Source organism: Phaenicophaeus curvirostris, chromosome 1 (genome assembly GCF_032191515.1).
Source record: "Phaenicophaeus curvirostris isolate KB17595 chromosome 1, BPBGC_Pcur_1.0, whole genome shotgun sequence".
Lineage (NCBI taxonomy): Eukaryota > Metazoa > Chordata > Aves > Cuculiformes > Cuculidae > Phaenicophaeus > Phaenicophaeus curvirostris.
This window is the reverse complement of record NC_091392.1, coordinates 117,073,316-117,087,900: the sequence shown is the minus strand read 5'-3', so window position 1 is coordinate 117,087,900 and position 14,585 is coordinate 117,073,316. Positions and strand designations below refer to the sequence as shown.

At 43.4% G+C, this 14,585-nt stretch overlaps 1 protein-coding gene across 3 annotated transcripts in view; it reads right to left on the bottom strand.

The window, feature by feature from the left end:
* The window catches only part of PKNOX1 (PBX/knotted 1 homeobox 1), a 50,183-nt gene extending 37,294 nt beyond the window's left edge, over positions 1–12,889 (bottom strand). Inside the window, exons 1-3 of one of the 3 annotated variants that reach the window (XM_069872561.1) lie at positions 12,768–12,826; positions 7,277–7,311; positions 314–396 (exon numbers count right to left, since the gene is read on the bottom strand). The gene's annotated coding sequence lies outside the window, so the exon portion shown is untranslated. Of the gene's footprint in view, positions 1–313; positions 397–7,276; positions 7,534–12,767 lie in introns of those variants that run through there. The other 2 variants (XM_069872546.1, XM_069872551.1) reach the window with 2 other exon arrangements.
* Positions 12,890–14,585: the final 1,696 nt, after the last annotated feature.

Genomic DNA, 14,585 nt, shown 5'->3' with positions numbered 1-14,585 from the left:
AGTAATCTTTTCCTTCGAATTTTCCCCTTTACAGGTTCTTTGAAGTCCTTCAGAGAGAAATGGACGACTGGCAGATTTAGTATGGCTATTTGTGCATTCTTACTTAACTTTAGTCCTGGCAGTTGCTCTATAAGATCCTTATCTTCACAAACAAAGTTAAAAATAAAGAAAAATCAAAACAGCAAGTCTGTTTGACACATGAGAAGTACCTAGGACTGGCTTCACTTTTCATTAAAATACATAATGATGTTTGATTACAGGGCACACTGCTTTCTAAAGGAGATAAAATACTGGCCATAAGAAAGCTGCTCACCCCTTTCCTTCAATGGGTTGTAGACAACATTATCTTGTTCCAGTAGAGTGATCCAAATGATGTACAACGTGAAGGACAGAAACCTAAAAACCAACAGTGAAACATTCAGAAGGAGAGAACACAGAACATACTTTGAGACTGAATGTAATTGAAGAAAATATTTTGATTTATTATGTAGTTCCCCCTCCAAGTTTAAATAAACTGACAGGGGTTTTGTTTTTCATTTTTAATACTCTCTAATTACACCTGCTATGCTATCCCATGCTATCAGTTGAACTTTTCCTCATCTTATTCCATTCATTTTCCATTTTTATCTTCATCTTCGCTGACACTTCTAACAGAAGACTACATTTGGACAGCTTACTCACTTGCTGTTCAGCCTTCATATTTTTCCCTCTGTCTCAGTGTCTGCTTGCACAGACTAGACAAGACATAGCCCAAAAATAAAACTATGAAATGCAAATAGGAATAACTCCATGTTGTAAAGATTAAGCATGAGACCCAGAAAGCTCAAAGCCTTTTTTTATTATTATTCCTTTAAAATATCTCCTTTAAAATCATGCTTTGATTTTACCATAGAATGTATTCTAATGATGGCCATGATCAAGTAATCTACCACATGATAAAAGCTTAACAGAATACAGCAAGGAGTGAGCCATTGTTAGGATCAAGTATTCTGTGAAGACAGGTTCTGCTACAGGATTGTTCAGCAGTTTTAAAAAGCTTTCAAAAATTGCCACACAAAATTACTTATATTTAAGAGAACCTGTTTGATATATTAAAATTATTTTTTAAAAGTACTAATGATTGTGAAAACGTACTTAGAAGACAAAAATTGCTTAAAAGAATTTCAAAAAAAGCCTGCAAAACTATCTTAGGGGAAGTTTCAGACACTGATGCTGCACAAAGGCCATCTGAAGTTATATGATGGCTAAGACACACGGCTGAGATCTTGGGTCAGATTATCTCCATTTCTCACACAAAGTTCCTGTGTTCTCAGTTTTGCCAATGAGAACAACTCACACACTTTTGAAAGTGAGATGAAGCTGGTATTCAGATTTGAGAACCAAAATATATCCATGCGTAGTGTATAAGTAATGTTTTTCAGATGAGTTCACAAAAAGTCAAAGTGTTAAGGGCCACTCAATAGAGATTCCATCTCTGGTTCATGAATCATAGCTCTAAACAGCAGGGAAGACGCTCTGCAGAGTTATAAGGCAAGACAAGCTTCAGCCATTGGTTGGAGATGAAATACTGAGCTAGAAAGAGTTTCAGTCCAAACTGATACACTTGGTCTTCAGGTCTCAAGGGGCAGATGACACATTAGAAGTAATTACCACTTTCTCTTAAACTGTCAAAGACCTGTGTCCCCAAAGAATGAGTCTCTCTCATATTTGCAACTTCTCAGTTGTGTCCTGAGAAGACAGTGTAGGCCCTCTTATTCCCTTCTTCACACACTATTTATCATTTATAATCTTGGTACTCACTTTCACCCACCTCAACTTACTGGGCTATTTTCAAGTTGAGGACTTCTCACACTATTCATAGCATCTTCTGAATGTGGATCGCCACCAGATAAAGAGGGATTATCCATCCCTTGTCTCTGCTCAGACATAAAGGACTACCTCACCATCGCAAATCTGAAAAACCTGCTCCCTTCACCCAAACAACTGCAATCAAGAATCAATTGAGCCACTGCTGCCAGATACGGTCAGTCAAAAATCTCTTGCATATGAAGAAGTAGCCTTTGCCAGCAAAGCATTCAGCTGCAACTCTGAAAATCAGCAACTTTCCAGACAGCGTATGAGATAGAGGTCAGAAAGAGAGACACTGAAGAAATACAGGCCCAGCTGAAAGATGCCGCAGAGGAAAAGATTTGGCTGAGAAGGAGCCGGAGAACACTGCAGTCATATTGCCTTCTTCCAAGAGATACTCAACAGCAATTAAGACTACAGTCTACCTTAAAATGGACAAGAAAACACGACAGATCTAAGCTTGCATGTTATGTCCTCTTGTACACCTTGGAAGAGGAAAGAACAGGGAGGAGATGCACCTGTTAAAGGACGGAGACCAAAACCAAGGCACTTTGGAGCCTAAACTTGGACTTGTTATTGCCAATGTGTTTTTTTTTTTCTTTTACTCCTCTTGCAGATAAGCTTTAAAGTCATGCTATCGTAACAAGGAAGATACTGAACTATGCAACCAAAGTCAACAGCAACTTGCTTTGTCACTGAAAAAGCGTGTCACACTTCAAGATTTAACCACAATTAAAACATGACCTTGTTCATCCAGGCATAGAACTCTCTTCTCAGTCATTCTTTCATTTTGCACATCAGCTAGTAAGAAACAGACGTCTGCATACACTCTCATACACAAATACTAGCAGACATTAAGATCAAGAGACATCTATGTTTTTATTGATTCAAATATTAATAATGAAGCAATATATAGAGAGTATATGACAACATGCCATCAGGGATTCGGTCTACAATATCTTTGCTGCAGTTTTTATTTACTTACATCAATCTCACAACAAAGAGATATACAGTAAAATTAAAACAAACAAATCAATATGAAGTTGATGCTTACAAGTTTATTAAAACCGTGCTCAATGAGAGTGTATTCCTCATTCAGCAGCAAGGTGGCTTTCATTTCCTCTATCTTACATACTCACAAGGTCATTATCTAGAATTTTATACTTCTAGAAAGATGATGTTCCTGTTCAGGAATGTAACAGCAACCTCATGGAGTTGCACTACACAGATTTTGCTAAACAGTTAATATACAGCAGCAATGCTGTCAATGTCCCTGGGAAAACAGCCCCCAAAACCCAAAAAACCAGTTCTGTGCTGCACTGAAATGAGATTTACTTTGTGTCGCTTTTTTCCCTTTACTGTTTGGTGACGGTGCAATGAAGTTATGGATATACTAACCTGATCGCCTTCTATGACAAAGTGACTTGGCTGCTGGATTAGGGAAAGGCTGTGGATGTGGTCTTCCTGGACTTCAGCAAAGCCTTTGACACAGTTTCTCACAGCATTCTGCTTGACAAACTGTCAGCCTCTGGCCTGGACAGGCGCACACTCTCCTGGGTGGAAAACTGGTTGGATGGCCGGGCCCAGAGAGTGGTGGGAAATGGTGTGAAATCCAGCTGGAGGCCAGTGACAAGTGGGGTTCCCCAGGGCTCAGTGCTGGGTCCAGCCCTGTTCAATGTCTTCATCAATGACCTGGATGGAGGCATCGAGTGCACCCTTAGCAAGTTTGTGGATGACAATAAGATGGGTGGAAGCATGGATCTGCTGGAGGGTAGGGAGGCTCTGCAAAGGGATCTGAACAGGCTGGACCGCTGGGCAGAGTCCAATGGCATGAGGTTTAACAAGGCCAAATGCCGGGTCCTGCACTTGGGGCACAACAACCCTGTGCAGTGCTACAGACTAGGAGAAGTCTGTCTAGAAAGCTGCCTGGAGGAGAGGGACCTGGGGGTGTTGGTTGACAGCCGACTGAACACAAGCCAGCAGTGTGCCCAGGTGGCCAAGAAGCCCAATGGCATCTTGGCTTGTATCAGAAACGGTGTGACCAGCAGGTCCAGGGAGGTTGTTCTCCCTCTGTACTCGGCACTGGTGAGACCACTCCTTGAGTACTCTATTCAGTTCTGGGCCCCTCACCACAAGAAGGATGTTGAGGCTCTGGAGCGAGTCCAGAGAAGAGCAACAAAGATGGTGAAGGGGCTGGAGAACAGGCCTTATGAGGAACGGCTGAGAGAGCTGGGGTTGTTTAGTCTGGAGAAGAGGAGGCTGAGGGGAGACCTCATTGCTCTCTACAACTACCTGAAAGGAGGTTGTAGAGAGGAGGGTGCTGGCCTCTTCTCCCAAGTGACGGGGGACAGGACAAGAGGGAATGGCCTCAACCTCCTCCAGGGGAGGTTTAGGCTGGACATTAGGAAAAAATTCTTCACAGAAAGGGTTATTGGGCACTGGAACAGGCTGCCCAGGGAGGTGGTTGAGTCACCTTCCCTGGAGGTGCTTAAGGCACGGGTGGACAAGGTGCTAAGGGGCATGGTTTAGTGTTTGATAGGAATGGTTGGACTCGATGATCCTCTGGGTCTCTTCCAACCTGGTCATTCTATGATTCCATAATATTAATCTTGATGATCACAAGATTGCATTAAAAAACTAGATACGTATTATATTATACTTTAAGAAGCTGAAAATTAAAAATAAATTAAAATCCACCATTAAAGTTAAATTTCTTCAGAAATACGGGCTACACTACAAGCTGTCATCAGCTTTCTCTGTGGTAGGATTTTGAACACATACACTGTGTAATACTGACTTTATTCAGCAAGAGCTCTAAACACTGTATGTACTGCTTTGTTGTCCCTTTAATTCTGCTAACACCCTCTTTTCTCATTGCCCCATTTCAAAACTTAACAAGCCATACTAAGTATTTGTATCACAGACCGTCTTCCAAGCATCACCACACAATGTCACACAGCATGCCAAACAACAAACCATCTCATGAAAAGATCTGGGTTCCTTCAGTTATTCACTCTTCATCTACACTCTGCTTTTGGTATTTTAAAGGCATTCCAGAAATTGTCCTATTTGCAGGCACCAACTATGAAAAAAAATACTAGAAAAAACTGTGCTATTTACAAGCTAAAACTACATGTGCAATAACTGTGATAAAACGGACACTAAGGATGCATAAGATAATATAAATTTCTCATGATCCAACAACAAAAGCAGAATTAAGGGCATATGGGTCTTTTGAAGAACTTGAGCTCAAATGCGTATAAATCCTGTGTGTTTACACCAGCATATTTCTTGGGAAACATGCACAATCATGGGTCATGTTCATGGTTTATGTAATCATCAATTTACGATAGTACTTTTTAAAAACAATGAAGATAAAGATGAGAAATCCTATCCAATCTCATCATAAAATCATGACACCTCAGTATGCTACGTGTCCTGCCTCCAGGTAGCTCTTGATGCTGCAGAAAGAAAACCTCAGGTTGCTCTTCTAACCTTCTGTGAAATAAAAACCTCATTCTTCTATTGAAAGATCCTCTAATTCAAAAAACTTGCAGCATCTCAGTTGCTCCTACCCATTTCACGCTGCAATGTGACCTTGCTTTATTAGCTCCATAAAGTAATAGTAAGGAATTAAGTGGACTAAACAGAAATCTTGGAAGAAAGATTTCCTCCCTTCTTTAACTGCTGCAAGACCCCTGAGAGACTCCCCAATATTCACAGAGTAAATGAAGATTCCTTTAGGGTTTTTCTTCCGTATTCTTAACACTACAAAGTGAAGGACTTTATACAGTCCCTGCTTGGGAATCCTAGCAAACACATAATGAATCCTCACACATATCTACTTGTCGCAGCACAGAGAAGGATTTCCTCCCCCCGCAGTATTTGCCAAATGTGCTGTCACGGTAACATTTTACACCTTCAAAAAATCAAGAAGATAGTGCAGCATCTGCCCTGCTGCCACCATGGTAAGAGCATTACCCTAAAGAGACTACCAAAACCCTATAAATATCAGAGGACACAGAAGCAGTGCCACAGCTGGAACCGATTCTGGTACAACTTTCCTACTTAATGATATTTAATTACTTCTTCAAACAGAATTTCATTAAAAAAAAAATAATAAAGAGACAGAGAACTCCCTACAATTCCCCAGCATTCCCCACATGGAGAAACAACAGGTTTGCAAACGTGCAAGACAATTCCATTCCTTTGCCATTGAAGCCTCTGGAATATCCACACAAGCACGTAGTGTATCTCTTGCTTTTAGAGACATTCATTTTACCATATCCTTTGAGGCGAATTAAACCAAAGCAACAGGAAATTCTGTTTTAATGATGATTTGTATTAGCACCCAATAAACTATGACTGAAATTAACTTTGCTTTGTGTTTATACTTTGTGGTTTCATGAAGAAGACACAGAATAACCACCAGTCTCAATATGCCTTTACTGCTATTGAACACTTTACAATGTTAGCAAGCAGTTTACATAAGCATATGTCATTTTCCCCAATATTTTTATTATAAAACCATAAAGGTCCCTAATGATTCTTTCTATGAAAGACTGAACTCCTAATGCTACTGAACTACAGCTAAAGGATGAAGAGTTTTATTTAACTAATAACTGCATTTAAAATGGACTTTAGATGTTGAATGCATACGAAAAATCCCCTCTACACATTTTTGGCACCAAATCACTTCCACCAAGATTAAGATGCTCCGTTGTCAATTATTTCATTTGTATGCCCTTTCTGATTTTATAAGTAACGAGCCTGTCAATAAGCTGAGTAAACTACAGTGACACATAACCCTGGTCCTGCAGCTTTCTGTCAAATCTGTTTCCAGTCAGTCAGTAACTTTTCCAGAATCTTCCCTCTTTTGACTCTTAATGTTTGGTTGAACACAAATAACTCTGTTTTCCTACCAAGTTTAGACCCTAAAATGAACTGTTAATTTTTTTTTGAAATGGTGATTAAATAAAAATTCTTATTTTCCTGCTCCACTTTGTCCACAATTCCTTAGTAATGGTGAACCAGAAGCAATTACTTTAACTAGTTCTTGCAAGGAAAATGTGCTGTTACAGCCTCTTCTGTTCCTGCTGCCATTGCTCTTCATGTTCTGTTACTTTGTCTGTGTTCTGCTTTTCAGCCTCCTACTACTATTCCCCATTTTTCCTTCCATATCACTGTACAGCTTGTCCACTTACTCACCTCTTGCCCTCTCTTGTTCCCTCACTTCTGAACATTTTGAACTTTGCTAATACCACCCTTTTCAGGTTCCTGGGCCTACTACATTTGCACCAACCTTCAATCTCTGTTCCCCACCCCTTGCCAAATACTAGGCTCCATTTCTCCACAAGTACAACTGCTACCTCAGCACACTGGGGTTGAAGGAGACGCACATATAAAGACTACTTAGGATTAAACTTACCCATCACCTACTGCTGTAGGATGCATCATGCTTAACTACTTGGTCCAGATGAAGACTGCACAGTCAGGTGACATGCAAGGACCAACAGACAGGAGGATACTTATGTTACATGAAATATTCAGATAGTTTAGTTAATAAATATTTGCTAAGTAACAGGCATGAACTAATTTTTCAAGAGCTTATGAATTGAAGTTTCCAGAGGAACAGCCATATGATCTGTATGAATTTTTACGCTCTTTTCCCCCCTATCCTCTGTAATGCTAAATTCCAGAACCGAAGCACTGATATCCTCTTAAATAAACCAAGCAAGCATCTCTTCCCCTCCGCCGCCCCAATTAAGATAGTTACTTTCTCTTAAAAGTAATTTTCAATATGCTGAGTCATTTTAGCTCAAAGTTTCTGGACTAGCCCTGCTCAAATATACTCATCATGGCAAATTTCAGTATGACTAAGAAGCAAGCTACTGAAAACAACATCTAAAAATAAAATTAAAAAACCAAACAGGTAACCTTACCCCTGCTACTATCAGGGCTTAGAACACACACAAATAGGCTAGAACACATATAAATCAAGTGATCATCGACTGACCTGGAGGCTCTTCAGTTATAAAACATAGCACACACATTTCCGTTCTCGTATTCTCTAGGCATATTAAACATGTGTAACACTCCAATTTCTGTTTCACAATCGCCTGTTTCCTCTGAATATAAAAGACTTGGACTTCATTTTCAGTAATAAGCATTATAATATCCTTTCCCCTTTGTTTTGTTTGCCATGTAGTTTCAAAAAAAAGCTAAGCAGGATGTGAATTATAGCCACATTTCCTAGCCTCCTCTGTCCTCAAGAAAACACATGGGCAATTCCAAAAGCTCACAAATAACATGAATTGAAATTGGTAATTTAAAAAAAAAAAAAAAAGCAAAAACAGATCCCTCTTTCAGTATACCAGCAGTAAGCTTCTATATTCTATTTTACTGCCTAAATTGATTGCCAGTTGCTGAAGATGACTGTTACATACCCATAGGTGCAGCAGACTCAGGGACAATACATGATTATTGCGTTGCCCATTCAAAATCACCTTGTATCTGTCCCTGAGCTCTGAATGCCCTCTGGTATGTAACAGTCATCTTCAGCAACTGGCAACTCACATTAGGCAGTAAAAAGAATATAGAAGAACATGGCCTGGAGTAGTTGCTGTATTAAAAGCAAACAAGCATTTTCATATGAAGGACGACAAGGAAGCATGCGATGACAAGCAGACTCAAGTTTTATTTCCACTTCCAGTACAACGTCATTTTTGTCCTTCAGGAATATTCACGACCTCGCAGCAATACGCTACTGCCAGGGGAACAAACTTACTGCCCTTTATCAATTTAACCAAAGCATGTCCGTGCTACATTATACACAAAGATTGGTATTTCCAGATTCTTGGTGTCATTATTTTCTACTCCATGCCAGTTCCATTGGGTGATACACGGGTTCTACAGTTATGACATGAAGCAATCTTACTGAACAAAATGAAGAACCTGCTAACAAACACAAGTATTTCAGCACTCAGTTATCTTGGCGAGAGCCACAATGGTCTGGGTAAAATGCTTTGGTAACATCTGGCATCAAGTAAGCAAAGGAAAGAACTCTACCAGCAGCTTTTTTCCTTGCTCTTGGAATCCTCTTGCTTAGAAAAGCAATAAGTTGTTTCATATTTTGTACAGCGTTGAACTGTGGTAAAATATTCCCCTCTGCCTCTGAGACTGAACATCTGTAAACCTACAGACTCTTTTAACAAGTGATACTGAAGCAACCAGCTGCTGCAAGAGGGAAATTATGTTTGTGGAATTTTAAATTTCACACAAGAAATAACTCAATCGTACTTACACCAAAATAAAAATATTAATGTGCTTTGTTGTAAGCTTTCACACATGTGCCAGCTTTGCAGAGGTAACATTTGGCTCCTAGACCACTACATAATACTCTGAAATACAATTTGGACTACATCTCTCTTCATTCAGGACATTAACAGAGCCATTAGAACAAGCAGTTCCACCATCACAGCAGTGGTTCTGTGGATCATCCACCGTTGTTCATTAGCAAGGGGTTTAATAAAAGCAGAAAAGTTATTCATTTCCAGGAAATGGAACTGTTCTAAACACTTTTAAACTCGCTGTGGTAGCAATCAGAATTATTATGACTTTATTACAGTACTGAATTTACAGTACAGAGAAAAGTATGAGAAAAATAACAGTCAGAAAGCAGAACTCTGAAGAAGAAAGTACAGCCTCTAGAAGGCGTACCCACTTTGTAAGACTCAAGTATTTAGGAAAAACACATTTCATTCACTCTAAATTCCTTTCAGTTGCATTAATAGAACACTGCAAGGACTTAGTTTTAGAAACGTTATTTTTATATTCAAAAGATAATCCGAATCTTTAAAATTGTACCTAGATTAAGAAAGAGCACAAATCAAGGCTGTAAGTTACTTAATTTAGACTACTGTTTTACATGTCAAAGTGAAATTTCCAAATAGAAGATAAACCCCAACCAACTGTAACAACAACATACACAAAACTTGAAGAATTCTCATGTGCTACCTTCCTATTCGCACAGAGGAAACAGTAACAAGATCAATTTCAGTCCAGTGAAGCACTTTTAACTAGAGGATAAGATGACCCACTTCAGAAATGAGACAGGTATTATTGTTTGGTTTATGTAGAGGATACACAGACGCAGATTTAAAAAAAAAAAAAATGCATGCCTCAAAATCACTCAGGAGATCATGAGAATGAACAGCATCCTCCAAGTCTCAGTGCAGTGCAATGGCCCCTACACTATCCATCTTTATCCCGTGAATGAAGTGGACGGAGTTATGCCTTTCACCACTTAACTGAAGCTTATGTTATAAGAAAACAGTGAAACCTACACTGAAGTTTTCCTGTGGATACTTTATGTATTTCTTGTCGAGTTACGATTAAAGTGTTAACAGTAAAAACACACCATGCACTTCATTAATAAACTGAAAATAGAACATACATTAAAAAAAAAAACCAAAACCCATGAAGCACCAGAATTACTTATTTCGGGCAGATTTAAAAAAATGACATACCAAAAAGCATGAAAACATTTCTTCAGACTGAGTAAATGTGAAATATTTTGGGTGTTTTCCTCTCAAGTTTTTGAAAACTTTAACGCAATGATTATACATGGCTACACACAGACACATAAAAGGATAAATCTACAATTTTATTTTACAGAGCTATTTAGAAAATGCACTTAAAATGCATTTGCTGTTGCTTGATACTCTAGTGATGACAAGATCTGGAAATACACAGAAGGATTTCTCATACAATCACAACAATTTGTTCTAATAGGGACTAACTAGGACTCATTCTTAAACAAGACCCTAGCGCTGACACTGCTGCAGAAGCTACATCACTTTCATGACCCATATGAAGGGATATAAAGCCATAGCATAAGCAGACTGTAAACAGTTCATATCCGACAGAGAACACGGAACAATCCCCAAGTGTATTCACAGTACAGGGAATAGCAGATACATTTCTTAAGCTGTAGTTCTTGCAATTCCCCTAATGAAACAACCTACACTGGTGAAACTTTGTGCAGAGCATGCTCTAGAATAAAATTATAAGCTAACTATATGCATGTGCTTTTGTAAAGACTAAGAAAGAATTCTTTAGTTTAAAAAAAAAACGCAATTAGATGAAACATTTAGCATACACTGAAGATTATCTACACCCTCTTGCTACCCTCCACGCAGTGCTAACTCAACTATTTTCCAATATCCACAGACCAGAATGTACCGTCCATGCTCCCTATTTCAGTCACCTGTTTAATGGAATGCACACATCATATTCCAAACAGGGACAAGGACAAAAATTAATTTTGTCAGGACAGCTCCTAACAGCAATACAACAAAAAAACAACAACAACAAAAAATAGTAACTGTAATTGGCATAAAAAGTAATATGGCATAAAAATTCATTTATGAGGGTATTGTCCCAAGTCTGGAGTCTCATTCTCCAAAACCTTACTAGTAAATCATGTAGACATAACTGACCAAAAGGGGTCACCAACTGCAGTGGCAGATTAAAAAAAAAAATAATAAAAAAATTGTTACTGTAACTCTAAACTTATACGTCCCCATTTAGGTCAACTGAAAAATATCTAAGAAATACTAAAAAGATGGGAATAAGCTAAACAAATAAGCATCATGCAGAAGTGTTAACTACATATATTTTTGACATGAACTCCAAGATGTACAGCTGGCGTTGTGGGAACGAGGGGAAACTATCGACTACCCCACGGAGACCCGGGACACGTGGTTAGTTGAGGCAACATTTCAGGGTAAAAGCAGCACTGGATTTATTATTGTTTACACACTTCGTAAGCGTGGCCTTTGGGCAACGTCAAGTTTCAGCTAATTGCGGCGGCGTATACACTCGGGAAGCCTCGTTCTAGGTGTCAAGAAGCCTCTTAGTGGCAACCGAGCCGAGAGACAAAGAGACACCAACAACAAATAAATAAGGGGGGTAACGAGGAGGAAGAATCCACCTCCACGCCAGGACCCGGCTCACACGGCCCCGGGTGCGAGCCGCAAAGAGAAACCCGCTTTCTATGAACATAAGGGGAGGCGGCGATGGAGGGAAGCGCAGCGCCAGCACCAGGGAGGGGGTGGAATGGGAAAACGTCCCCTTATCCTTGAGGGAGGGTGGTCACACACACCCCCACACACCCCCTCCGGGCCGGGGCAGCTGCAGAGGGGAGGCAGGTGCAGCGTATCCCGGCGAGGGGAGAGGCCAGGCATCCCCCTCCTCGCCTGGCCCGGACAGCTTCCCCCGCTCCTCCCGCCTGCCCAAGGCGGCGCGGGCCCTTTAAGCATCACGTCGCCTTCCCGGCCCCTCCCGTCGCCCCCTCTCCGTCTCTCTCCTCCTCCTCGTCCCTCCCCTCCGCCGCCGCGTCCCCCTCCGCGCGGCGCCGAGCACCGCCGGCCGCCCCTTCTCTCTCTCTCTCTCTCCCTCCTTCCCCGAGCGCGGGCGCGCGCCCTCCCGCCGGCGCGCCCCCACGCGCGCGCGCGGCAACGGTTAAACACACACACACACAGACAGAGAGAGAGAGACACACGCAGAGCGCGGCTGTTCCAGAAGCTTCCTCGCTTCTGCCCCCCCCACTCCCCACCCCTCCCCGCGCGCGCGCCTCCTCCGCTCCGCGCGCCACCGCCCCTATTCCCCCCCCCACCCCCCACCCCGCCCCGAGTCTGGCCGAGCGCGGCCGCCCCCCCCCCCACCCCCAACCCGCGCGCTGTTCCGCCTGCGGGGCTTCCCCCCCCCTCCGCTTCACCCACGAGCCATCCTCTCCCCCACCCCCCCCGCTCCGCCTCGTTGGTGCGGCCGGGCCCGGCGGCGGCGGCGGGCGCGCCGTGATGGATGGCTGGCTCGGCTTGGCTGGCTGGGAGCGGGGTTTGAGTGACAGCGCTTACCTTGGGTGCCAATCTTCGTCACACTGACAAGCGGCTGCAGCAATCGGGACCCGCACCGCCGCGGCGCGCGTCACCGCGCACACGCGCGCCGGGCCAATGGGCGCCCGCGCCGCCCGAGACGACAGCGCGCCGCGCGGCCACGCCCCGTCCGTAGGCACCGCCGGGGGCGGGGCCAGCGCGTAGGCCACGCCCCCTGCGGGCGGCACCGCCCGACTCCCCTCGTGAATATGCAAATAGGGGGGCCCGAACGCCCCGCCCCTCCCGAGGGTGAAACCATCTCCGGGAAAAAGGGGGGAGGAGTGGGAGATACCAAGTGGCTGCTCCCGTCTCCCCGCCCCACCGCTGAGGACGTGGCGGGGTCCCCACCTGCAGAAGGAGGGAGGGAGATTTCTCCTCCCGGTGCGTGGCGGCTCGGCGGGTCCTTGGCCACGCTGTGACCCCGGGCCTGCTCCCGCCGTAAGCACAGAATACAGTCAGAACCGCTCGGTGGGAAAGGAACCTCGGGAGCATCGAGTCCAACCGTCTCTGTCCACTGCTAAACCACATCCCTGAGCACTTCGTCTACACGTCATTTAGCACTTCGTCTACACGTCTTTTAAACTCCTCCAGGGGTGAATCCACCACCTCCCTGGGCCGCCTCTGCCAGTGCTTCACTGCTCTTTCAGGAACGATTCTTTTCCTGATGTCCAGTTTAAACCTCCTCTGGTGCAGCTTGATGCCATTCCCCTTGTCCTGTCACTTGGGAGAAGAGAACAACATCCACCTCTATAGAAACTCATTTCAGGCAGTTAGAATCATAGAATCACCAGGTTGGAAAAGACCTCTTGGATCACTAAGTCCAACCATCCCCACCTGCCACTAAACCATGCCCCTGAGCACCTCGTCTACCCATCTTTTAAACACCTCCAGGGAAGGTGACTCAACCACATCCCTGGGCAGCCTGTTCCAGTGCCCAATCACCCTTTCCGTGAGAAATTTCTTTATGATATCCAGTCTGAACCTCCCCTGGCACAGCTTGAGGCCATTCCCTCTTGTCCTGTCCCCCGTCACTTGGGAGAAGAGGCCAGCACCCTCCTCTCCACAACCTCCTTTCAGGTAGTTGTAGAGAGCAATGAGGTCTCCCCTCAGCCTCCTCTTCTCCAGGCTAAACAACCTCAGCTCTCTCAGCTGCTCCCCGTAAGACTTGTTCTCCAGCCCCTTCACCAGTTTCATTGCTCTTCTCTGGACATGATCCAGAGCCTCAACATTCTTCTTGTGGTGAGGGGCCCAGAACTGAACACAGTATTCAAGGTGTGGTCTCACCAGTGCCAAGTACAGGGACAGAATAACCTCCCTAAGAGGTTGTAGAGAGCAATAGGGTCTCCCCTCAGCTTCCTTTTCTCCAGCCTAACAACCCCAGTTCCCTCAGACACTCCTGTCGTAAGGCTTTTCTCCAGTCCTTGAGTGAAGGGGATCCTGCATCGCAAAAACGTGTTCCCAGGACCTCAGTGTACCGCTCTGAGGTCCTGCTGTGGTCTGAAATAAAGGAGCTGGGTGCACGTCTTTCTTTTACTGAAACTTTACTTCCTTTCTTCACTTGGAAGAAAACAGTACTATTACAGCTCTTCCCTCCTGTTTTTCCACTATTAAACATGCCTTGTTTTCCTGAAGTGTTCTTAAATAAGGAGCAGGAGAATCAGGGGGATGTGGTTTCTGACAGATGTGTGCCTTGTGGGATCATCACTTTGCTGTTGGAATATTTGAAAGGTTTCTCCCCTGTAGATTCTCTATTGTGCAAAAGGGCTTTGAGTGTACACCTTTCGATCAGCTCACTGAGGT